General features: G+C 42.5%; 1 long non-coding RNA gene across 1 annotated transcript in view; it reads right to left on the reverse strand.

Annotated features, from left to right (window-relative positions):
- Nucleotides 1-225: 225 nt before the first annotated feature.
- LOC116152625 (uncharacterized) overlaps nucleotides 226-24,996 on the reverse strand; it is a 61,249-nt gene continuing 36,478 nt past the window's right edge. Inside the window, exons 2-3 of the long non-coding RNA XR_004136154.2 lie at nucleotides 4,157-4,550; nucleotides 226-3,302 (exon numbers count right to left, since the gene is read on the reverse strand). This is a non-coding gene — a long non-coding RNA (uncharacterized LOC116152625). The remainder of the gene's footprint in view (nucleotides 3,303-4,156; nucleotides 4,551-24,996) is intronic.

A 24,996-nucleotide genomic window follows, 5' to 3' on the forward strand; every position in this document is an offset into this window, starting at 1 on the left:
ACAGATCCAGCCTTTCTGGGCATCAAAAGAGTAATCAGTGTTGTATTAGGATCCACTTGTCTTTCAGTATTGGGCCCTCAATGAAAGGAGATTTACTTGAGAGTAACTCAATATCCATCTTATGAATAAAACTGTCAACAGATGAACAAAGCAGTTAAACTTCACATATATGATCAATTACAGACATTTCTGAGTGAATTTGCTACCAAGCTTTTTTTTTTGATAAGCTGTTAGGAAGAGTTTCAAGGACGGAGTGAGCCTGTTATCTTTTGTTTTCAATTTTTGTCATCTTCCTCTTGCCTACTAATCCTCTTCTTAAGAGTTCCACATTGTTTTATTGAGCCTCAGGCTGAGCTGGTATCTCTGTTGCTTCTTTCCAAGTTGTGCATCTTGGGAAGCTTCCATATGCCCAGACCCCGAAAATAGCACGTTAAGACATCTAGTATCACCAGGGCAGCCCAGTCTGCAGAATCTTCTACTGCCTCTTCTTTTTCTTGCTTGCTTTTACTTTTCTGGACTTTGACTCTTTTTTTTTTTTTTTTTGGATGCATTTCTGCAGTATGCCAGCTGCAGTGCATTTATGCCAATCATCTCTGTTTGGATGCAGAATTCTACAGGAGGAATAAATCACAATTTTTTTTATCCTATTGAGAGACACTCAGGGTGGTTCCACGTGGGGGCTCTTACACACAGTGCTGCTATGAACTTTCTGGCACACGCCACCTAATGCACTTCTGCGAGAGCTTCTTGAAGATTTAGACCCAGGAGTGGCATCGCTGTGCCCGTCTTACGAGACAATACCAAACTTTTTTCCATGTTGGTTGTCCCAAACAGCTCCCTCCTGAAGGGCTCCTGTGTGCCCAGCTCCAGGATGGCCCGGCGGCCAGCAAAATATGGTCCTGTCCTTCCAGTACCTGCTTATATTCTAGTGGGAAGAGTGGTTCTGTCAAGTCGCCTTCCAGATCAGCAGGAACCACAAATGGGATCTCTCTGGGATCACTCCCAAGTGTGCTCAGCAATTGAACAGAAACTCCAGGTTCCCTGTTGTGTTCTCTGAAGGGGGTGGGTGGTGAGTCATCTCCTCCTCAGGAAGCCTCTTCTTTGCACTGGGAAGGACTGTCTTCTGGAAAGTATCTCCTAGATTGTAACACTTTCGGGAAGATCATTCAAACACTCTCCTGGGTGACTGTTAGCCACCAGGTGCCTTTGTCCCTGCCCTCAGACACCATGGATTTTAATAGGGGAGATGAACTACATAGTCAGAGACAAACTGCAATAGCCTATTTCAACTGCCCATGGTGGGGGGGGGGGAGCAAATGCTCAGGTTTTTTGCTTTTTCTCCAGCTGAAGCAAACATAAAAGGCTGGTGCTTTGTGTACAACGTCTTGGCACCACTATTTCATTGCCTTTTGTGAGTAGATTGGGTTGGGATGGTTTAAGATGCTTCACAGTTATTTATCTATTTATTCATCCACCAAATATTTACTGAGTGGCTGCTACACACAAGTCACTGTTCTGCTGTCTCGCTGTCTCGACCTTTGGGAGCCTACATTCTAGTGGAGCCACACTTCTACGGGGCTCTCTTACTGCCTGGTGTCCCCTCAACCACACAGAACCCCAAGGATATTAATGACCTTCCCTGAGCCCTGGATAAAAATTTTCTCTCCTGTGCTCATATAACATCCCTTGTCTACTAGGATTCACTTGCTACCAGTCACAAAGCCATATCAGCTGCCTGGATGTATTCTCACCTTGCGTGTCTACGACTTTTCTAGATCTTCCAGCCATTGGTCCAAAATAATGATAATAGCTATTTATAGAGAGGTAACAGTTTACAAAAGGCTCTTTACAACCACAATAGTGTGCCTACGTCAAATCTAGAAGATGCACAAAGAGGTATTTTTTATCATTATCAGTATATTATTCTCTATTTCACAGATAAGGAATCCAAGGCTCAGAGAGGGTAGGTAACTTGCCCCAGATCACACAGCTAGTCAAGTGTAGAAGTCAAGGGCTTTGTCCTGTATGTTTCCCTCTATAGTTTGACTCCATCTCCCATCCCATAGACTATTCTAGCCCCAACTGGATCTGCTTCTACTCCCCTTCCCATGTCCAGCTCTAAGCCAACCTAGATCTTTACTTTTAAACAAGACTCTCGACCCTTGGGGACTTCCTATCAGTGAAATAGCCCTTCCAGGGGCTTCCCAGCAGTAAGATGTGAGCCCCAGGCATGACCTAGGATTCTGAAATATGCAGAAATGGAGCCATCTTCCAACTTTCCTTGGATGCCCGGCCTGTGCTGTTCAGGACAGTAGCCTCTGGTTACATGTGGCTGTTTAAGTTAAAATTAAAGTTCAACCACATTTAAAATTCAGTTCTTCAGTCTCATGAGTCACATTTCAAGTGGCTACTGTCTGAGACACTGCAGATTATAGAGTATTTCCATCATTGTAGATTATTCTATTGCACAGTGCTAGTTATAACAATTTCCACACCCCCTTAAGCACTGATGTGACAACCTCCTGCTCATAAGTGGGTTTTAGTCATAAAAACATGTTGGAATTGAGGGCTGAGGTCCATGGGTTTTTAAAAAAAAAACAAGGAGAAGAAGGTACAGGCCAGAAATAAAAGTGACAGGGAAGAGGGCAAAGGGCAAAGATGTGCCCTCCCCCCCAGCAAAAGGAAACATGAACATAAATTGATGTAAACTGGATGTTGTGGGCTAGTCAGAGGTGGCCACAGATGCAATGAGACTTGCCCTGTCAGGGAGTGTTAAACCACTGCTGCAGTTTCTACCCAGAGCTGCTGAAAAGGGATCCACTCTGCAGGTGCTCTGCTAACCTAGAGGACAGAAATCCAGGTGGCCCCAGTGAGGAAATCCCAGGGGGAGCCCGGGCCCCAGTGCGGCAGAGAGCTGGGTGATGTGGGGACAGAACAGGTGGGCTGGTGGGAGCACCCGGCTCTCCCATCCCAGGTTTGAGTCCCTGCCCTGCCCCTTCCTGGCTGTGTGGGCTTCGTGTGAGTTACTAAGATTCCTGCTGTGAGAAGCAGGGATGGGAAAGCCTTCTCTGCAGCATAGTTGTGTGGATTAGAGCTAACGAGGAAAACCCCAGGCTCCGCTCAGATGGTACCACTTCCATTGTGCAATCCGCCATGACTCAGTGTTCTGGCACGGGGTTCCAGGCAGGGGTGGTCCAGGTGAGATGGCGTTTCTCAGGCAGAACTCCATCTGACCGTCTCCCTTGTACGCCACAGTGACAGACAGCATCAACTCTAGGAGGATTACTCTGCTTCCTTGTCTTCTGTAGAGTTAAATTCACAATCAGCTCAAAGTGAAGGAAGATATTTCCCCTTTGTTCTCACCTGCCCTGATAGACTTTTCTATTTACATCCATAGCTCATTGGGTCAAAATCTTGTGCAAGGCTTAAGCAACAGCTGGTCCCGGGTTTGTTTTTTTGCACCTTGACTTTAACCCTGCAGCTCTCAGTTCACCTTTTGTAACCCCCTGTGCCAGATTAACAAGTGCGGTTAAACTGGCTTTTCCTGGTGTTCTCAGGCTTCCCCATGGGTAAAGACCCAGAAGCATTCTAGATCTGGGTGAAGGGAGTTTCTTTGTGGTGCTATGCGCCATTTAAAATTTTCCATTAGCCTATAGCTCAGGGGTGAGTCTAGTTATTGGATTGAGTCCATTATTTCAAATATATGTAGAAAATTATGCATTGTTTGGATAAGAAGTAATGGTAGAAGCCAGAAGTATTCCTGTATCCTGTCCTTACAGGGTCACAAGATGCTTTTTTTCCTTCATTAAAAAAAATGAACTACTTAAGGAGGAGAAGGGAATTTTGTAATTTGAAAATAAATTAAGCTCTCAGACAACCCTCTCACCCAGAGTCAAAAGGATGACAAACCACAGTGACATAAGGACTTTAGGATCCCTAGTTAAATGGGTCAGGTTATGTACAAAGCATTATTCTTATTATCATTAAAATAACCAGTAAGTAGGGAATTTTCACCTGCGTTCAAAGCGTACAGCACACCACAAATAGCCTTTTATGTCTCAGCTGGTGAAACCATAAAGAGGTTGTTATTCTCTAAAAACAGCTTTTCATAGAAACCTAATTCGATTTTAAGAAAATGAATATGAAGGGAAAATACCTGCTTCTCTCTTCTTTCAGTGGCTCCGTCCTCCTAGTCCCACTCGGAATCCAAGTTCCTTCATCCTTCCATAAAAGGCCTCAGGAGTTCCCAGGCTGTCTGAACAAACAGTTGTCATTCATTGTTTGCTAGGTAGCTTCTGCCAGGGGGAGATGCTTTAAGGGTGCCTTTGCGGGGACATAATAAATGTGCGGGAAGTTACGCGTGATGTGAAGATGTGCCATTTTCCGCGCTGCGTTCTACGTTCTCCTGAGCCCTCTCTTTGAAGTACTTCCTTTAACGGCAGACTCATACGGCTCTGCTTGTGAGGTACCAAGAGCTTCAGTGGTGGCTCTCCATCACTGCGAATGCGTTTCCCCTTTGCTTGATAGAACGCACACCTCCTTTTCTGATGCTATCGAAATGAGAAATTTTAATATCAAAGCCAAAATCAAATCAAGTCTGAAGGAGAAAGTGCCGTGCTCCCTTCGGACTGCACTCTGATTTCCCTCTTCCGTAGGGCCGGGGGTGGGTGGGGACAAGGAGGAAGACAGTCACTGTCCTGTCCTCGCCTGCTTTTTCTTCCTCAGTGGCTGTACCACGAGCCAATGTTAGAAGATGATGACTGTTCACCTAAGTGAGTCTCAATCAATAGGATGTTATGCAGTGGAAGAATGAAACGGTCCAGCAGGGGGAGGGAAGAAAATGGTGAAAATAATAAGGAATAAAAATAATTACAGCGACTGAGCCCTAAATATGAACCAGACATGGTGATAAGCCCCTCACAGGCACTACTTACTCGAACATTTATAGTAGCGCTGTGAGGCAGTTACAACTCCCTCTAGAAAGCTGAGGGAACTGAGGCAAACAGCAGCTAAATAACTTGCCCAGATCATAATACTCATAAGTAGCTGAACGAGGGGTCCCAAGTAGACAACCCCCCACTGTCAGGTGGCTTCCGCTGCCTTTTTAATCTTTGCGCCTGATCTTAACTACTTAATTTAGTTATTACAATGTTGATTACATAATTGTCATCCAAACTGGGACAATTTTGAGAACGAAAGTGGTCAAAAATTATTCCAGGACAGCAGGAATAAACTGGGGCTGTCGGCGGGAACTCAAGCTGTGTAGTTAATTATTAGGAACTTGGAACATTATTTTCTGTAGGATCAACATCACATACGGGAGTCAGAGTCCCAGGCCAATCCATTCTTCTCCTTTCTGTTAAGGCTTTCCTTCACAGACCCCAGGACACTGTTGCCATCACAATAAAATATTAAAGCAAAATGGCCCATGCTCCAAAAACATAGAATTCCTTTCCTCACTAAAACCTTCTACTTTAACAGGGATTTTTTTTTTCAAATGTGGCAGGTATATATACTGATTAAAATAAAAACATTATTCAGTGATTTTTCTTAAGTTTAAAGGTACAAAATAATGCACACAATAAGTGATCATTCGGGTAAAACAAAAAGATCTTTATATATTTGCATTGTGTGTATATGCAAGGCAATTTTCTGTTTGTTTTTTTGTCAGGTGGTAATTAGGTTTATATATTTATTTTTTAATGGAGGGACTGGGGATTGAACCCAGGACCTCAAGGATGCTGAGCATGCATCCCTCCTCCCTCCCTGCATTGTGAGTATCTGTGTGTTAATACCCATGTATATCTCTGCATGCAGACTATGTCTCTAGGTGATTCTCACAATAAATGTTTAGATTGTTACTTCCGTAAGGGAAAGAATCTCAGAATCTGGGGTGAAAGGGAGACTTGTTTCTGCAGTATTTCTTTTTGTTCAGATTGAACTTTTGGCCACCAATAGGTTTCATTTCTCAAGTGAGAAGAAAAGCAAGATAAATAAATACCTCCCCTTCAGTAAAGCTGTATCATAGCCAGTAGGAAAGCAATCTGATTAAGGTAATTGGCACTGACTTTTGAATGACTGGTAACTTTACCTCTTTTAAAAAATTGACATTTTTAGAAGGGGCTGTCCAAGAACCGAAGTGAATCTTTAATCAGTGGAATTTTAGATAATGTAATAGAGAGGAGTGAAGAAATTCAAGGGAGGGCAGGCAATCACCCCTGCAGATAACAGCACCTTCTAAGTTGGTGCTACGCTTGACAGCTTCCTCCATTTCTCCTGTTATGAGCCCACCAATTTTCTAAAATGTCCATTTTTTTTTTAACAATGAAGGAAGTTTAAGCTCCAACAATGTGGAGAAAAGATTGGAGAAGATGCCATCATTTCTAAGTATAATTTCTAGATGAGAAACGGTATTGGCTAAATTTGGAGGCTCAAGAGTGTATGGAATTTTCTGCTCTTTAGTTATGCATACAAAAACTTCTGTAATTTAAACTACACAAATAGTGGCAGAAAAGATCAGAGATGCGCAAAAGAATTCATTTTGGCCATGTGCACTGAGACAAACAATGCAAAACTGGGTTTTCATGCTAATGCCTTAAACGCTACATAACTTAAACAGAAGCAATCAGTAATTCTCAGATGATATATTGACATTAAAAATATTTTATATGAGTATGACAGAGACTTCTAATTTTGTATCTAATACCTGCTCTTCCTTTATTACCAGTAATAGAATCCTGATTGCATTTAGGGCAGTAATTTTTTTCCCGAAAGATGACATCTCCCAGGCTCCCTTGCAGCTAGGTGCAGCCATGTGACTAAGGTTTGCTCATGAATTGTAAGTTGAAGTGTTCTGAAGCACTTCTGGAGAAGCTCCTTAAAGGGAGTTAACCAAGCCAGGATGGACGTTCTTTCTTCTTTCATGCTTAGGGAGAACATATGATGTTAGAGGGACCTCCTGGCCTCAGGATGGAAGAGCAGAGAGCTAGAAAGAGCCTGCGTTCCTGGTGACTTGAGAAGCCACCCTATGAGCCCCAGAGAGCCATGGGTAGGATTCTTATGTTAGAAATAATCCTCGTATGTTTAAGCCTTGGAGGTCAATTCTCTGTCATTGACAACTAAATGCAATCCCTGACTGATTAAACCAGTTACTTCTCTCCTTTGGGAGAAAGAATATCATAGAATAAAACGAACATGACATTCATTCACCATCATTCCTAATCCGTGCATTTCATTGTGCCTGCTTTTTGTTTTATTTTGTTTTTCATTAGCTCAATTTTTAAAAGATGTTTCGCCTTTTACAACCACCCAGTAGTTGAGTCTTCAGTTCCTTGTACTCTGGAAAATTCCTCCCCTTTATGAGCAACCCATCTTTCAACTCACAGAACCCTCCATTAATAATCATTTTGCTCACAAGATGACTCTAGGGGACATTTACTCAGACAGTGTGACTGTCACCACAGTTGTTGGAACTGAAGTTATGTACACAGATGAACTTCTCTCACTTGTTTATTTTCCACATGGGGGTGTCTCATTTAAAACAAATCCATTGTACATCCCAGGCCCTAAATGTAGGCTGTGTTAAGAATATCCTTTGAAACGTCTCTCTTCTTTTCTCCAGAAAGGAGGGGAGGTAAAAGCTTGACTGAAAAGAAAAAAAAAAAAAAAAGTAAAAAGAAAAAAAGAAACAAAATAAAAACCATATTTTTAACAAAAGGATTTTTGAAAGCCTTGGAAAAGGTTGCGTTCACTCACATAAGGCCCCACTGTTTTAAACATATTTTACTATAATTTTTCCTTCAAAATTCTGACATGCAAAGTTGAACAGGGCTCTTTCAGTGTACAACCCCGAGACATGGAGAAATAGAAAGAACAGTATTCCAACTAATGCATACTCAGTGGGACTCATAATATCGCATAATTGCTTGAAGTCCACAGGCTGATCCGATGTCATCTTCAGAAATATGCAAGTTTCTTTTTGTTTTCTGACTTAGAGATATTTTCTTGCTTGAGGGCTTAACCCTTCATCTGCTCCCCAAATTACTGAAACATGATGAAAAGTGAACATGGAGCAGCCTTTCTGAATCCCACCCCAGAGGTCAGGGAAGACTCCCCCCAGATCTGCCAACTTTTGTTCTAACAAAAACACACAAAATGAATTCAACTTTATCAGTGAACCCCAAGTGTTCCTTTTCACCCATTTCCTTTTCTACCTGTTTCTAAATACACACGCACACACGCACACACACACACACACACACACACAGAGCCCTTTAAATTTCTACAAGAAACTTTGAAAGAACAAAGAGTTGCTATTTTGGAGCATGTAATGACATGTTTGAAAGTTCATCAACTTCCCCCTTAAAAAAAAAAAAAAAACCTGGCAGTGAGTCTAAAATAATAATTCAAAAAGATTTAGAGAAAAAAAAATCCTTAACACCTCTTCCTCTGTAAAATTATGTAAATCATAAATATACCCCTGGTCTGGAAGTGGTTACAACAAGCGAGGAGACAAAAGATATGCCTCAGCAGACATTGCTGACAGTGAGCTCTGTTCTCCCATCAGCATAGAAGAGGATTTGGGAAAGTAAGTTCTCATAAGAGCTAATAAGAGTTTCTCACCACTCTGAAGAAATCCCAAGTGTATGTGTCCCAAGAATTAACTCTAAGCCCTGGTCTATAACTGATTGCATGGACCCAGTACAGAAACATGTCCTCTTCCTCAAGGTGAATGAGTCTTTGGGTGTTCCAAGCATTCCTCCACTCCTCTCTAGTTTTCCCTTTGCTTCTCAGTTGTCATTGTCCCTGACCTTCCAAACAGGATCCCTGGAATGAAGAGGAGGAAGCACTATATAAACAGTTCATTCTAGAAGTGTGAGTCATCCCTGAATCAGCTCCCCCATTCCCTATATAAGGAACGCCCATTCATAGCTAAGCTGCTCAGTTGCTTTTAGAAAGCATTTCTTTGTTTTGTCTTTCCACATACCTTTTCCCCCAGGGCAAAGGTTTAACTTGTTCACTCTTCTCAAAGCCTTTCAATACTTGGGTTGGATATTCGGTTAACAGAACATCAGGAGTTGCATTTTGCTTGATTGTACAGCATTAGGAGCTAAGGCCAGCCAACTCAAAGGGACACTGCAATGCCATTTTATAATTAAGCAGAGCACCCGCTGGACCGCGTGTTATAACAGATGTTTCCTGGCCCCAGGTACTAAGCCAGCACATAGTAAAACTGCCCAGAGCCTCTCCCTGAGCCAAGATGGGTCAGTGTCTGGAACAACTCCTGTCTAGTGTCTCTTAGTGTAATTAGAGAATGAGGCTAGCTTTTGGTCATTAATTCGTTTGAAAAATAGCCATGGCTAAATTAAAAAAAAAAAAAAAAAGAACATCGGAGTGCTTTTAAAATTGAAAAGCCCAATAAGAAAATGGAGATAATTTATTGGTGATTTATTATTTCTAACAGAGTTTTAGACCTTATATAAATTCTGTACAATGATTTGCAAAATCCTTCAAGATGTTTTCCAAAATTTTCACTCCATTTATAAAATGGATAGAATTAGAGGTTCCTTATGCTTAGGCTCAAAAAGAGTTTATAGATTGGTTAGTACCAGGAAATCAGACTCATGTGCCACAGCAGCCAGTTGGTAAATGAACAAGGCACCCAAGGGCAAGAAAAACCATTCTGCCTTTTCTATCTAGTTTTCTTTCACTTTCTTGTTTTTAGTTTAAGAGACATGGGTCCAGGAAGATACCTCTCTACTCTGAGAAAACGACAGTCCAAGCAGGGCTTATGTTGGGGAGGTGTGTGCCTGAGGTGGGCGTGGTCCTTACATACGGCGCAGGGAGGCTGCTCTCAGCCACTGAATGGTGCCGCCCCTGCCTTTCTCTCGGGGCTCCTGGACCCGCCGCGACCCCACAGCTGCGGAGAGCATGGCATCCCCAGGATGCTGCTCTAGCACAGAGGTGTCCATTCTCATGGATCGGCCCCCCTGTCTTAGTAGTTAAATGTTTTTTGTATCTCCCTTGAGCACAAGTACACAGACAAATAGAAACTGGCAGTTCGCCTCTGTGAAGGGAAGACTAAAGGTCAGTAGAAAATGATGATGTCACTGGGGCCCTGGAGAGCCCATGTTAGAGAGGCGAACAGGTTAAAAGGGGCAGCTACTATAAATTGAGTAGAAATGTGGAACCTTGTGGCCAGATCTTCTGATTTCTCAAGAGAGAAAAAAAAAAAACATGTTCTTATATAAAAATCTCTCAATTAAATTGTCACCTCATTTAAATACTGTAAGGGGTAAACAACATACTTCTGTGATCCAAGTCCAGCCTAGGTGATCCAAATTTGCAACCTAATATTTAAGTGACTTGCCCCAAGATCACGCAAGTGATTAGAGGCGGGTCAGAACCACAACCTAGGATCCCTGACTCCCCATCCCGTGAAATCTGACTTTCATTAAAACAGGCCCTCTCAGCCACTGAATCCCTTGAAGAGAGAACCGTAGACGACATACCCTAAGAAGCAGGAACTTATATATTTTTCATATTACATTTCTTTATATGAGTTTGTTCTCCTGCAACAGACAAGTAAAAACTCATCTCTGAATCTGACCGAGGAAAAGATGACAAAACTTGCCGAGATAACAGGCCTTGTAAAGCTGTGACGGGGGTGGTCCTCTGGCTGGTTGGAGATTGCCGTTCAAACAAAGATTGATAGAGCCTGAAGAAGGGGTTCAAAACACCCTATGCTGAGGGTGACTCCTAGCAGGGTAAGAAAGCGTCCACGTCTGAAGACACTTCACTCTTAGGAGTGATCTGATTTTAATGGATTTCCAGTTTCATATGATCCTGAGACCAATCTGTCCTTTTCATAGCTACTCTTTACCTTGGTTATGAAGCACAGCTGTGCCCGGAGGTAGACTTCTCCATGGATTAACTGGCATTTATTGAGTACCTACCATGGCCTAGACCAAATATCAATATTATCCCATACTTCTGATAGCACTCCACCTTCCACATGACCTGTCTTACTTTTATCACTTTTACAATTATCCACTTAGTTTTTAAAAACCCATGTTGTTTTTTTCCTTAAATAGGAAAAAACTTAACTAGCCTTGCGTTGGGAGAGGGATTACATCAATGAATGAAGTAGCCCTTGATCTGAAGTCTCCATGGACCGTTAATACAGAACCAAGTAACTCTAATAAAAATGTTGGAAGAACTACGGTGAACGGAAAGGAAGAGCCACGAATTTTCCTCAAGTCACAGGGGGAGGTGAAAAGGGCCTCACCCTGGACGTGATTTTAGGTTGAGCCTTAAGGAATGAACACGAATTTTCAGGGCCAGAAAAGGAGGGGAAGGTCATTCTAGGCAGAAGCAGCGGCTGGAAGAGAGGCATGAAGTCCCAAGGTGTGCTGGGTGTCTGGAGACTAGCAAGGGGTTCAGCATAGCTAACACCAAGGACACAGCAGGAGAGCCGCAGGAAAATGTGACTGGGCTCGGTTTTAAATAAAGTATTACATAACCGGGAGCACAGCCTCCGGCACCGTAGGTAAAGGAGCCGCACCGAAGGCTTCATCACTGGAGGGGGCCGCGTGTGTTCTGTGTCACAGGAAGGTAACTTTGCCCTCAAAAGGCTGAGGCGGGAAGGGACTGGAGTAAGAAGGTCAATTTGGAAGCTTCCCAAATTCTTCAGGCAAAAGCTGATGAGGTACAGTCACCCTCCCTATTCATGGGTCCTGCATCCAGAGACTCAACCAATCGCAGATAGAAAATATTTGAAAAATAAAAATTCCAGAAGGGGGAGGGTAATTTCAGTGGTGGAGTGCTTACCTAGCATGCACGAGGTCCTGGGTTCAATCTCCAGTGCCTCCAGTAAACAAACAAACAAACCTAACTACTTCTCCCCAAAATAAAAAGTAAAATTAAAAAAACTAAACAATTAAAATTCCAGAAAGTCTCAAAAAGCAAAACCTGAATTTTCCAGCAGCTATTTACACTGCATTTACAATGAACTTACAACTATTTACATAACATTTACAGTGTATTAGGTGGTATAAGTAATCTGGAGATGATTTAAAGTCTCTGGGAGGATTGTGGAGGTTATATGTAAATACTACGCCATTTTATATAAGGGACTTCGGTATTCTGGCGGGGGTTGGGGGCTGGAACCAATCCCCTCTGGATACCGAGGGACGACTGTACTGAATTAGAGGGTAGCAGCTGAAACGGAACAGTGAGATCTGGAAACCTTTTTTGAGGTTGAAACAATAAAACTTGGTGACCAGTTCGATAAGGAAAATGGGAGGAGTGAAGATTGAATCCAAAATCTTTACCTTGGGTGCCTGGGTGGAAAAAAATGCTATCTAGCAAGACTTAAGGGAAGCAGCGCTTCTGGAGAGTGAATGTGGAAAAGGGAGAAGTCGGGGCTGGCTGGTGAGTTCTGATCTGGAGATGTTACAGCCAAGTGCCTTCAGTAGACTCTGGTAGTTGAACATTGCCAAAAAAGCGTTAAAAACTGGAAATGGGGCTCAAGAAAAAAATATAGAAGCCATGAGCTTAACCCATGTAAAAGCACTCTGAAAAACTACCTTTAAATGATAGGAATGGAAACTGCTCATACTGAGAACCCTAAATGATATCAATTAAATCATTTGAAAACTGATAGTAAAAGAAGGCACCAGGCAGCACTTCACCAGCTTCCACGTCATTATCTTTAATACAATAAAACTGAGAAATTATTTTTCAAAAAGCACTGGGCTTGGAATCATGAAGACATAGGTCTGAATCCTAATCACGCCATTTGCTAGATGTTTGATTTCGGACAAGTTAATATTTAATCCCGCTTAGCTGGACACTTAGGTGTTTTGAGGCAGACACTATTCTGTGGACTGGAAATATAACGATAAATAAAGGCCCTCGAAGAGCTTAAGTTTCCTGTTTTGTAAAACTAGAAGACTGTAATGAGATACTAGGTTTCAAGTACCCAGCACAGCATAGAGAGCACTAAGGCTTGTCAAGTGCTTTCTATTCATAGGCTCATTTAATTCTTCCACCCAAACCATGAGGTGGACATCAATGTTGTTGCTTTATGTCCTTGGGGAGACTGAGCTTGCCTGCCTTGCCCAGTTTCACAGGGAACAAACCAAGAGTTATCTGATTCCCAAAATGCTGCACTTCATTTTCCTTCCTTTGCCAAAACCAAATGAGCGAGGCAGGTAAGAGTGCCTTCTCTCTTAAAGCCCTGTAAGTATAAGTAAGCGAACTAGAAGTTACCAAGTTATCCAAGGAGGTGCCAGTTAAGTTGGGATATACGGCATATTTACACGAGGATGATCAAAATTCGTTAGTCAAGATAGCTAGCGCTGGTATGAGTTTCTTTAAACAGTATTCAGAATGTCTGAACCAGGGCATTCCTACAAATGCTCTTCATCAGTTCGTACGTGGTCAAGTTCACACCGTCGTACACGGTGGCCCAGGCTGTAGCTCCAGAATTTTCTTTCCTGCCTCAAATCATTTCTGGAAGGAGGTGGAGAAAAAAATTGAATGAGTCCATAGCTTAGTGTTAAAAGCATTTTGGAGGTACTTTTCATGTTAGATAATGAAGCACAGCTGCTTCAGGTCATCCTGGAGTGGGAATCTTTGACACTCGCCTCCCTCTCTGCTGTCACTCTAAGTCTTCCTCTCTGTCCCCACCACACTGGCGTAATCCAGGCTCTCTTCATTTCTCCCTTGGATAGCACTCAGTCACCTGTCCCCCTCTCTCCTGATCATGCTCCCACAATTGTTCCAAATCTTTAGCCTGTTCAGTAATTCCCCATCACCTAAAAAATTATACCCACATTTATGTGTGAATGCAGGTTGCTTGAGACATTTGACCTTCATTCCCAAAGTACAGAACATCTTAGATCCCAAATGCACCACATTATTTCACACCTAGGACCTTCTGCACTCGGTGGTCCCTCTGCTTGGTGGGCCTTTCTTGGCTTTTACCTGATGAACTCCTACTCCTCTTTAAACACACAGCCCCAGAGTTATCTCCTCTGAGAAGCCTTTCGTTACCTTTCCGTGTTCTGGTCTTTGTAATCCCCCAAGACTCTATTCATTAATAAATCTGTCACACTAAATGACTTTCACTTGTTAACATGTTAATTTCCCCCTGCAGACTCTAAGCTCCTTGAAAGAATGCACATTACCCTGCACGTTTTCGCATCTCCGTGCCCAGGAGAACCCCAGCACACAGAGTAGGGGTTTCACAAATACCGTGGCAGTAAATGGAACTGATTTCAGTTCTCATTATCACAGTCATCATTCCACGGTCAGCGTTCACTCCAGGAGCATAACTGGTGGGTAGGTGCTACATTTAGTGCTTTGAGTGGTCAGAGGAGAGACAGCCAAACTCTGCTGACTCCGGTGCAAAGAAAAGAGGGCCCCTCTGAAACAGAAAGGAAAGCAGAAAAGCTAGAGGAGCTGGAGACATATTCATTTTTGTCACTTTTGGATGCCAGAGGTTGGCATTTTAGTGTGGGCCAAGCCACTTACCTTAGAGGGTTCTGACAAATTCTCTGGGAAAAATAAAAGAAGTGAATAAAATTAAAATCTGTGGTCAGAAGGTTACAGAAAGGAACGGCACACATTTGTGCAAGGGAATAGGAAGTGGTCTTGTCTTCCGCAGCAGGGCTGTCTAATAAATCTGGAGAGTTTTATTGACTTCATAGGCGCAAAAATAACCACCCGGAGAAGACATCGGGTTTCACTTATTTTTTTGGAAAGTAATTTTTCACAGACGCAAGGTTGAAAGAAAGTGGTTGCACGGGCTTGGGCTGTGGTGGTGCGTCTTCTGGTATGCGTAATGCAACCGGATCTCAGTTCTGGGACGATGCCCAGTCTCAGAGGTCTAAAGCCTCTGTTGAAAGCAACGAGGACAGAGTGTTGCCAAAGTTTTATGTACGCAACTGTAGATCGATTGTTTTAGTGCAAGGGTAGACTTTGATCAAGAGCGTCTGGAGGGAGGGATTTCATTAAATGCTATTTTCAACCCTTAATTCTACAGCTTTTACGTCTACTTGTTCCTAAGTCTACCACAGACCCCAAATGGTCCTGACACAGAGAAGCCCCTCCCCAAACCCCGCCTGGCTCTCAGGCAGCGGCAGTGACAGGTATGGAAGGAGATCTTGGGTAGAAAAGATACACAGTTTGAAAGGTTTTGCTCCTTACTCCCTGTTTTTTTGAGGTTTTTTTGTCTCATGTTAGACCATTCAAAGAGGAAAAAGCCTCAGGCTGCTCCCCTCCAGCCTCCTGTCTGCGATTCATCAGGAAAACTTGAAAACTTCCCCTACACAAAGACAAGATTTCCTAAGAAAAGGATTGATAAGAGTGTATGTTTGTTGCATGAATTCTTCCCCTTACAGACATCTGGCCAACAACAGAAAATTCAGCCAGTTTTAGAAGGTTTAAGCAGTCCTTTCTGAACTCCTTTCAGTTGTCCTCATAATTACGGAAAAGGTGGTAATATTTTTACCATTTTACAACTTTCATGTTCAGTTCTCGTGGTGAACCCGCAGGTGAACCTTCTCCCATAGGGTAAAACAAAACCTTGCTCTGTAGCTTCATATTTATTCTGTAAATAATGGGAACGCAGGTAGAGGAGCTGTGACCTTGGCCAGAAACTTGATGAGTGGAGCCACCTGGTGTGTGGGAGGCCAGTTATCCTCAGAGCCCCCAGCAGTCTCCATGAAAGGGGACTGGGGTCTCAGAGTCAGATCACTAGATTGGGAATCAGGAAAGAGAATCTAAAACCACTCCATCTGAAATAATCACCCATTTGAAAGATGACAATGATAAATGGGTAGTTTTGAAGTGTAGTTTTTAGGAGCAGAATCCTTTTTCAAAAGAAAATCTTAACTAATAAATTAATAAGCATTTATTGAGCCCTGGCCATGTGTGGGATGCTGGGCTGAGCCCTTTACCTGTATAATGTTAAATTTCATCGTCACTTCTCTCAACAGGCATTGGTATCGTGTCTATTTTATAGACAAGTAAAGTAACAGATCCTCTTGCTCTAGATAACACACTGTGTAGCCTACCATGTAAGCAGATCAAAATGGGGTTCTTGTGGTGGAATTAGGATTAGAATACCATGAACCTCTAACCCCTTCTGTCTTACTCCTCTGTCAACTTCGTGGGTCTCCCTAAAGCAACCCCAAGGCTTTGTGGAGCAAAATTCTGAAATATTTCAACTGGTTAGCTCCCAAAGTTTTTCCCCAGTCTAATGCCCAGTGACCCTCATTCTGGAGATGTAAATTATAGATAGCCTCAAAATGAGCTCCTTAAAGCTGGATATTGGCAAACGCTGTTCTTTTTTAATGGGCGGACTCAAAAAGTCACTTTTCATACACCTTTAAAGAATAGATTTTTCAAATTACTTTGCTCCACTAAACATAGGGTTGAGTTCAACGAATTGTGCAGATATCAATATTCTGATGCTGCAAGGTTAAATGTGCTGTTCACATGAAAACAGTAGTGCCCAAGTCGGGACCACTTTATATGTCTTTAATAATTCAGTTGTTCAGTATTCTGTAACTAACTTGCTTGCTTGTACATTCCCTGGCAAATTTTCTCTAATACAGGTAGGTGCAAGCATTAGGTGTTAGAATTTTTGCCTCTCACATTAGCTAGATGTCTGTCTGGGTACTGGCTCACCCAGAGCAGGGGGTTCATCAAGGAAAGGGGAGACTTTTGATGTCTTTGTTAGCTGTTCACAAAGGAAAAAAAGTCCACAGGCTGAAACTCTTAACTCCTAACTCACATCAGACATCCCTAAATTGCATGATTTTATTGTTGCTAAGTGGGGGTGGGGAAACAGGCTCCTTCTTACAGTGTGGTGGGGGTGTAAATCAGTATAAAATTATTGGAGGGCAATTTGGCAATAGCTATTAAAAATGAAGTGCTCATACCCTTTGACCCAGTAATAATTCACCTTCTGGGAATTCATCATAGAGAAATCCTCCTACAACTGCTCAGAGATGTAAGTGTAAAATGATGTTTGCAGGAATCTTTGTTACGGGGAGAACTGGAAGGAACCCAAATGTACATTAACGGGCAGTTGGTTAAGGAAAGCATGGTTCGGCCATACAGTACAATACCATGGAGCCATTAAAAAGAAGATCACTTTTTACAGACTGGCATGGAAATATGCCTAAGACGTATTGCTAGCTGGAAAATAGCACGCTTCAAAGTTGAGAGTGTAATCCCGTTTTTGTAAAATAATAAATAAAGATTTAATATAGTCCTCGAAAAAAAAATGTTAACTGGTTTTCTCAGCTGTGTGGGATTATGAAAGATTTTCACTTTCAGTGCTACATATTATAATGTTTCAAGTTATTTAAGTATATATATTATATATATGCCGTTAGTTCTGTAATCAGAAAAAAATAAATGTTTCTATGGCTTGGTCCCTTGAGACGCCTGTTAAGAAAGTGTGGAAGCCTAGTCCAAATCCTTCAACTTGAGTGAAAAACAAAACTTAGCTGACATTGGAACAGTGATGCCATTTAACCAAACGGAGGACCGTGCATGGAAATTCTTCTGGCCTTTAGAGCCTGTAAGCCATTGTAGTAATTGGCCCCTGGTGGAGTGTTCTTTCAAGAAGGAGCTAAGGAGAATAAACTTAAACTGTGGCCAGTTTTTGAACTCTTGCTGTAGTTGAGAGGACAACTGAGGACCAGAGACTCAAACTAAGATGTCTCATTCTCAACAGAGACTTGCCAGGGAGTCTCTGATTCCCATTGTTGGGGTGGGGGGCATGGTCTGTACCTTATACAGTTAAGAGGACTTTTTTAACCAGAAGAATGCAAAAGTTCAAATACAGAATTAGGTACAGGGCTCTGGAAGGGGCCCCCTGAGAAAGAGAGGCCCTGAAGCTGTTCTTTACTAGTTCCTCGGTGATCCGCTCTGCTCTGCTGCCGGGTTCTTAAACCAAGTTAATATGGAGAGTAACAGGCACACTTCCTTTTCTTTAAGAATTATCCAGCCAGAGAACGTTTCTGACTCACACGTGCTGAAAGCTAGAGGCAGCACCCTGAGCCCTGGGAGACCGTGCTCTGTGCTTTGGGGGATACTTGAGTTTCTGTGCCTGTATAAGCCCTGGAGAAGCTCTATTTGTTGATGATGGCAGATGACCAGTTCTTGACGCTCATAAAACCATGGCAGTCAGGGTTGGAAAAGATGCGTCAGGTCATCAATCTGGATTTGGGTCCAAGGCAGGATGGTTCCCTACTGTAGACATTCCAAGCCTTCATCTAGGCAGTTTGGAAGTATCTGGAGGACCTAACTCTTCAAAGGCTGTTCCTCTCCTCTGGTTCCCGGGCAAATGAAAGAATAAAGCATTTGAGAGCCACACAACTACTTAATTATATCCATTCACCTAGATTCCTATCAATGCTTTCCACATGAAGAAAACAATTTAGTGTAAAGAAACTCTTGTGTCTCCGGCAGAAAGTTGCCATCAGGGAACAAATCACTGATTTTTTCCGGTTCCTTGTATTTCAACTTTGGTGGTGAGTTTCTTTTTAGCTTTGGGGAGAAAAAGCAAACTTGCTGGGGTTCTCTATAGCCAGCATAATCAAGAACAAGTAATATTTAAATGCTGCTTTTGTTAATGGGAAGGGAGTGGCTTCCCAAACACTTATTTTGAGTCTGTTTACCCCTGTCTTTAGTGAATTTGATAGGTTCCCAGATTTTAATTTTAGGCTTCTATGAGGCTGTAAACATGGGGAATCTGAAAGCTAAGTTTTAATTTTCCCACGTTTTCTTGTAAGTTCAAATTGATAATGACCCTCATCTCCCAAAAGATTTTGGTGGCTATTTTTTGGTAGAGAAGGAGGATTATACTACACTAGGAAAGTAGGCTTGAATTATTACTGACTGACTAATGTATGATATATGTCCTTAGGGACATCACTTACACCCTGTGCCGCACACACACGTGTGTGTGGTTTGCATGCTTGTTCTTTATGTATTTGATGGTTTATGTGGGTTTTTTGACTTGAAAATACTCAAAAAAAATCTTTTTTTGGTAAGTAATGCTACTAGCAAATACAAAATACTAAAGAATAATACATTATTTGGATTTTGATTTTGAAAGTTCATTTCTTTTTTAAATCAAGGCAAGTGGGCATTCATTTATTGATGCTTGTGACATCAGTATTGGTACTTTTAGCAACAAGCAACACTCAGCAGCCTTTTTTTTTTTTTTTAAGAATTCCCAAAGATGGTTTCCCAGTTGATCAACTATCAAGACACTGTCTGAAAATGCTATCTGAGCTAAACTTAGCTGAGTTTAATTAGATTTTAAAAGTTGACTGGGAATTCATCCAAAATGTGCTCATCATGAAACAAAGGTATTTGAAAGTAGTGGTAAGAGATAGGGTTCTGGGGATAAAATGAATTTCAAACCTCTTGAACTGGAAAAATGGTTAAAGATAGAAATGCTGCAGATAAAAATGTTTTCTTCTTACTTTAAAAATAGTTGAATACTATATGTCTGTCCCTGGGGTTTTCTGTGGCATGCTTCTCTCAGAAGTATGCTTGTCCACACTGGCAAATTACTAAGGATAATGGAAAGTAAGAATTCCTGAAAGGTATAAAATTATCAAAGGTACAATGTCATTGAAAATCACTGTAAGAATATTTTTCCAACCCCCAAATTTCAAAGGATTGGTTTATGGTCTGTGAAGGTACTTAGTTTTAATCTCATAAAAAAGTTAAAATAACTTAGTTGTTCAACAAACAAATTCTCTTTAGGAAAAATAATGAAAGAACATGAATTTAGTACTATCTGGAAAAATATGCACTGTATAACGAAAAGTTAATGCTGGTACCCTCATTATTGTGGGCTACACTAAGCTCCTTATGGCCAAATAAACTGTAAGCTCTTAAATAGATGGATATCTGTCCTGAATAGAATGTTTTAGACATAGTTGGGTGTAACAATTGTTTGTGAAACAAATGAACATGAATGAATTCAGGTAGATCTCAGATTGTTCACTGTTTGATATATATTTTTCTGATTGTCTTTATTAGTTATGCTTGATTTAAATAGTAACTAATGAAATGATAGCAATTATATGTATTTACAACCCTAACTGTGCTCTGAAAATTGACACGTCTCTATTGGTTGAGAACCTGGTTTTAAAAAAAGAAATTAATTTGTTCATATAATAAAAAAAATTCAGTGGTAGAATAGATTCAGCGTCTCAAATGACATGATCTGGATACTGACTCTCTCTCTCCCCGCTGCCTTCTGCCCTCTTTCTGTCTCTGCATCCCAACTTTACCACTTTCTGTGCAAATTTCATTCCTTAGCAAATATGATGGCAGAGGTAGAACCACTTAGCAACCCCCAGTAGAAGCAAGGTGATTCTTTTGCAGTAGAAGCTGACATTCCATTGTGTGGGTCACCTGCCTACCCCTGAACTGTGCAATCATGCTGCAGTGGTGTGCTGGTATATTAGCTTCCTGTGGCTGCTATAACAAATTACCACTATCTGGGTGGCTTTAAAAAAGAGGAATTTACTTTCTCATTTCTGGAGGTCAGTAATCCAAAATGAAGATGTCAGTGGAGCTGTTCTCCCTTCAGAGATTCTAGGGGAGATTCTGTTTCTTATCTCTCCCAGTTCCTGGTAGCTCCAGGCATTCCTTGGCTTGTGGCCCCTTCACTCAGATCTCTGCCTCTGTGGTCTTGTTGCCTCCTCCTCTTATCTGTGTGTCTCCTCTGTGTATTTGTGTCCAGTCTCCCTCTGCCTCCATCTTACAAGGACACACGTGATTGTATTTAGGGCCCCCTGGGATAATCCAGGATGACCTCGTTTCAAGATCGTTAATTTAATTTTACCTGCAAAGATCCTTTTTCCAAATAAGATCATATTCACAAGTTCTAGAGATTAGGACATAGACATATCTTTCGGGAGGGCCACCACTCAACCCACTATAGCTGACAAATGTTAAACAATCTCCTTGACAAAAAAAAAAAAAAAGAGGAAGCCCTCATATAGGGTATCTGTCTATCTATGTAGTATAAATACTCCCACCATGTCCAATTTCATGCTGCTAACAGGAAGTCACTGAACACGAAGTTGAGAAAAGACACCCAGTAGCAGTCTGTTATATTGTATTTCCACCATCCAGATCCAATAGATGTAAGTAGCCTCCAGAGCATGGATAATAGTAAAATGTATTCAAGTAATTAGGAAGTGATGAGTTTCGAGTACCTAATAACTTTGTTTTAAATATAATTTATTTAATTATGCATTTATGCACTTTAAATTTTAATGGTGATGATGTTTAACAACTGACTCACTAAATTCCTGAAAATTTACCTTTGGGTTCAGATGAGCAGGTGTGAGCCAACTCCAACACCAGTGGATAGAATTCGCTAATTGTTCAGGGCAGAGTCACAGAGCCTAAGGCAAACGGGCAGCAACGTGCAAACCGCAAGGACTGAAAATGAGGCGGATGGTTCCTTTTAGACAAAATCGGGGTGCTACTAGTGAAGAAAGAGAAAGAAATATGGAAAAGACCAAAACAACAAAGCCACTTCCACAGCATTGTTTATACCTGTTAGATATTAATGATTTCAAGCTTAGGGAAAAAATTTTCAGCGAAGTACAAAACACTTTCAGGTACAAGTATTGTGGCTACGCACGTTTCTGTAAATCATTCTCTCCACCTAAGAGATAAACCACTATACACACCCTCATTTTACTTAGTTCATACAATCTGTTTTTAAGCCTGGACACATTTACTCCAAGGCGATCGGCTTCAGAAAAATACATAAACCAAAGGTCTTTTTTAGAGTATCATTTAAAAAAAAAACAGCTTTATTGAGAGATAATTTGCACACCATGCAATTTACCCATTTAAAGTGCAAAATTCGATGTTTTTTGGTGCAGTCACAGAGTTGTTCAACCTTCACCACAATTAATTTTAGAGTATTTTCATCACCCCCCACAGAAACTCTAACCCACTTGACTGTCATCTTACAGTGCCTCCACTCTGATCTATAGCCCTTGGTGACCACTAGTGTATTTTCTGTCTCTGTAGATTTGTCTAGTCTGGGAATTTCATGTAAACAGAATCGTACAATATGTGCTCCTTTGTGACTGGCTTCTCTCATTTAGCGTAACAGTTCAAGGTTCAACACTGTTGTAGCATGTATTGATGTTTCTTTCCTTTTTATTGCCAAATAGTATTCCATTGTATGGATATACCGCATGTTGTTTTTCTGTTCATTAAGTTGGTGGATATTTGAATTGTTTCTCCTTTTTGGCTATTATGAATAATGCTGCTGGGAGCATTTGAGGACAAGTTTTTATATGGATGTAGTTTTCATTTCTCTTAAACCAGCCGTCTTTTAAGTTAACATTTTTAGCAAGGTTTCTTATTTTCCACATGCTTCAGGGAACTGCTGTTTAGGAATGAAATCAGAAATGCCACATAGAATTCCAGTCCTCTTAAATATTGGGCCACTACCCCAACCCCTTAAGAATCCTGGGACTCATTCGGCCCAAAGGAAGAGTCAGCTCAACAACTCCAGGGCAGAGGAGGGCACTGTTCGTCAGAAGGACATAGGACCTGACTTGGGGTCCACAGATCGCTGAGCAGGTGTAACTGAATTTCCTCTGTCACAACCAAAGCCTGGCCTTGCCCACAGTAGGCTCATAATAATCAGTCCATCCCAATGCCATTTCAGGTGCTCCTCATATGCCAAGTATAAAGAATAATAAAAATAAAACCTTACTCTATGACCTGGAAATCAGAGTCATGGGGTTTGGAAAACTTGCAGGAAAGAGAGGGAAATTTTTAGCTTCTCTGACAGAGGCCAGTAGAGAGCTGCATTTTCTCCTTTGCATGATGGAGAGTTCTTCAGAGTGTCCTACAGACCTGCCATGAGGGGGGCGAAAAAAAGTTCTATATTAATTTACAGAGCAACTTTCTTCCAAGAAGTTCAGTGTCTCAAACAGTCTTTCACTCATTTCCCCCGAGGGAGTTTGCATAAATGTGCATAAGAAATTACTTCTTTTAAAATTTACACTCCCCAGTTAGCCAGTCCTGGGCAGAAATAGAACTAGAAAAGCAGACCTCCTGACCAAACATTCCGCTATAATATTTTCAGGGAGCTTCTATAAATCAGTGCATATCCTTAAAAACAGGATCTCTCCAGAATGTCCCCAGGACTCTGCTCCCTGATGACTGATGTTCCTTTCGCCAGGGGCAACAATTTCCCTTCCCAGTGAGAGGCAGCCAGCACGGCGGGCGCCATGACCCTGAACAATCCCGTGCGTGTACAGCTGTGTGCTCAGGTCCACCGTGAAACAGGCAGCCCGGGCTTCCCTCCTGCAGCTCAGCCCTGCTGACCCAGCCCAGCTGGGGACCCTCCAGAATCTCGGGTCTGGCTCAGCCCGAAGGAGAAAGAGCCCTGCTCTCGAACTGCAGGCCAAAAACTGAAGTCTAGCCGGTCCCTCTCACTTTGTCGCTTGCTGCGTCTCCATGTTGCTTGGACAGGGAGCTGCACTGCCCCTGGGGGGGGGGGGGGTCCTGCTGGTCATCCTGGGGAACGTCATCGGTCCCAGGGGCCCAGAACTCTCAAGTCGGTGCCTTGGGGGGATGGCTCTGGGAGAGTCTCCAGCATCAGGCACAGGGAAGGCCCAACCCAGCCCCCCACCCCAAACCAGACACTTAATTCTTCTTGCTGGGCCTTTCCTCAAGCATATTCTTATTGTGAGGTTCTGATGGCCCATCCCTGAATTTTTGTTTTTGTTGTTGTTGGTTAGGGCCACTCTAGCTCATGCAGAATCTCTGGGAATCATACCTGGGAAATATCTCTGCCTTTCCTCCCACCCCCAGAACCCCTGTAGGCTCCATCCCTCCCGGGGATTCTCGGGGAATGGGAAATCTGAAGCCAGTTAGCAACAGAAGGTTCACCCCTGTGTCCCATGCTCCACTCAGCCTCCGACACACGGTGTTTCGGTCCCCACACTCTTAACCAGCACTTGATTTAAAATTTGTGTTAGTCGTGGACAGGGACCGGCTACATAGTTTGTGGCGGCCAGTGCAGCACAAACGTGCAGGCCACTTGTTCAAAGTTTAAGAATTTCACATCAAACCGAGCATGGAAGCCCTTTCTCATCACACAAGGGGTCCGGCATGACTACACAGGTTGCGCGTCTGTAAAGCCAGCCCTGCTGCCTGCAGTTACAAAGCAAAAGATTCTTAACCTCTCTTGACAACTAGAAACATTTGGCGCCACTAGGTTTGCACCCCCCAATGGAGCACAAAGTTGACTGGTGCTGAGTTGCCCCTTATTTTCGTTCACGAGGGCCACCACGACCAAGTACTGCAGGTGGAGCGACTTAAATGACAGAAATTTGTGTTCTCACAATTGTGGAGCTAGAGGTGTCGAGACCAAGGTGTCGGTAGGACTGCTTTTCCCTAAGGTCTCGATCTTGAGCTCGCCTTCTCAGTGTCTTCATATGGTCTTCGCTCTGGCCCGTCTGTGCCCTCCTCTCCTCTTCTTATGAGGACCTCACAGGCATGTTGGATGGGAGCCCACCCCAGTGACTTCCTTTGAACGACATCTTTAAAGGTCCTATCTCCAAACAGAGTCACATTCTGAGGCACTGGGGGCTAGGGCTCCAACATACGAATTTTGGAGGGACACCACACAATGCAGCGGGTCACAGCTCTTTGCTCTCGAGGGGGCTCAGTGCTCCCAGTCACGGCGCTAGCCCTGTCTGCAGCCCTTGTCATCCGCCGTCTTGTCTTGGCTGCTATTCTTCCTCCTGGTTCCCCTCTCTCAAGTAGGTGGATCTGGTCCTCCATGTAGCGTATGGAACAGTGACACTGTCTACAACGGGACAATGGCTGCACGCTCCCTCCACATCTGCAAAACTAAGGTTGCCACTCAGGGGATCATTTGCAGTGCTACCATCAGTTTCGTAA

The sequence above is a fragment of the Camelus dromedarius genome, chromosome 10 (assembly GCF_036321535.1).
Source record: "Camelus dromedarius isolate mCamDro1 chromosome 10, mCamDro1.pat, whole genome shotgun sequence".
NCBI lineage: Eukaryota > Metazoa > Chordata > Mammalia > Artiodactyla > Camelidae > Camelus > Camelus dromedarius.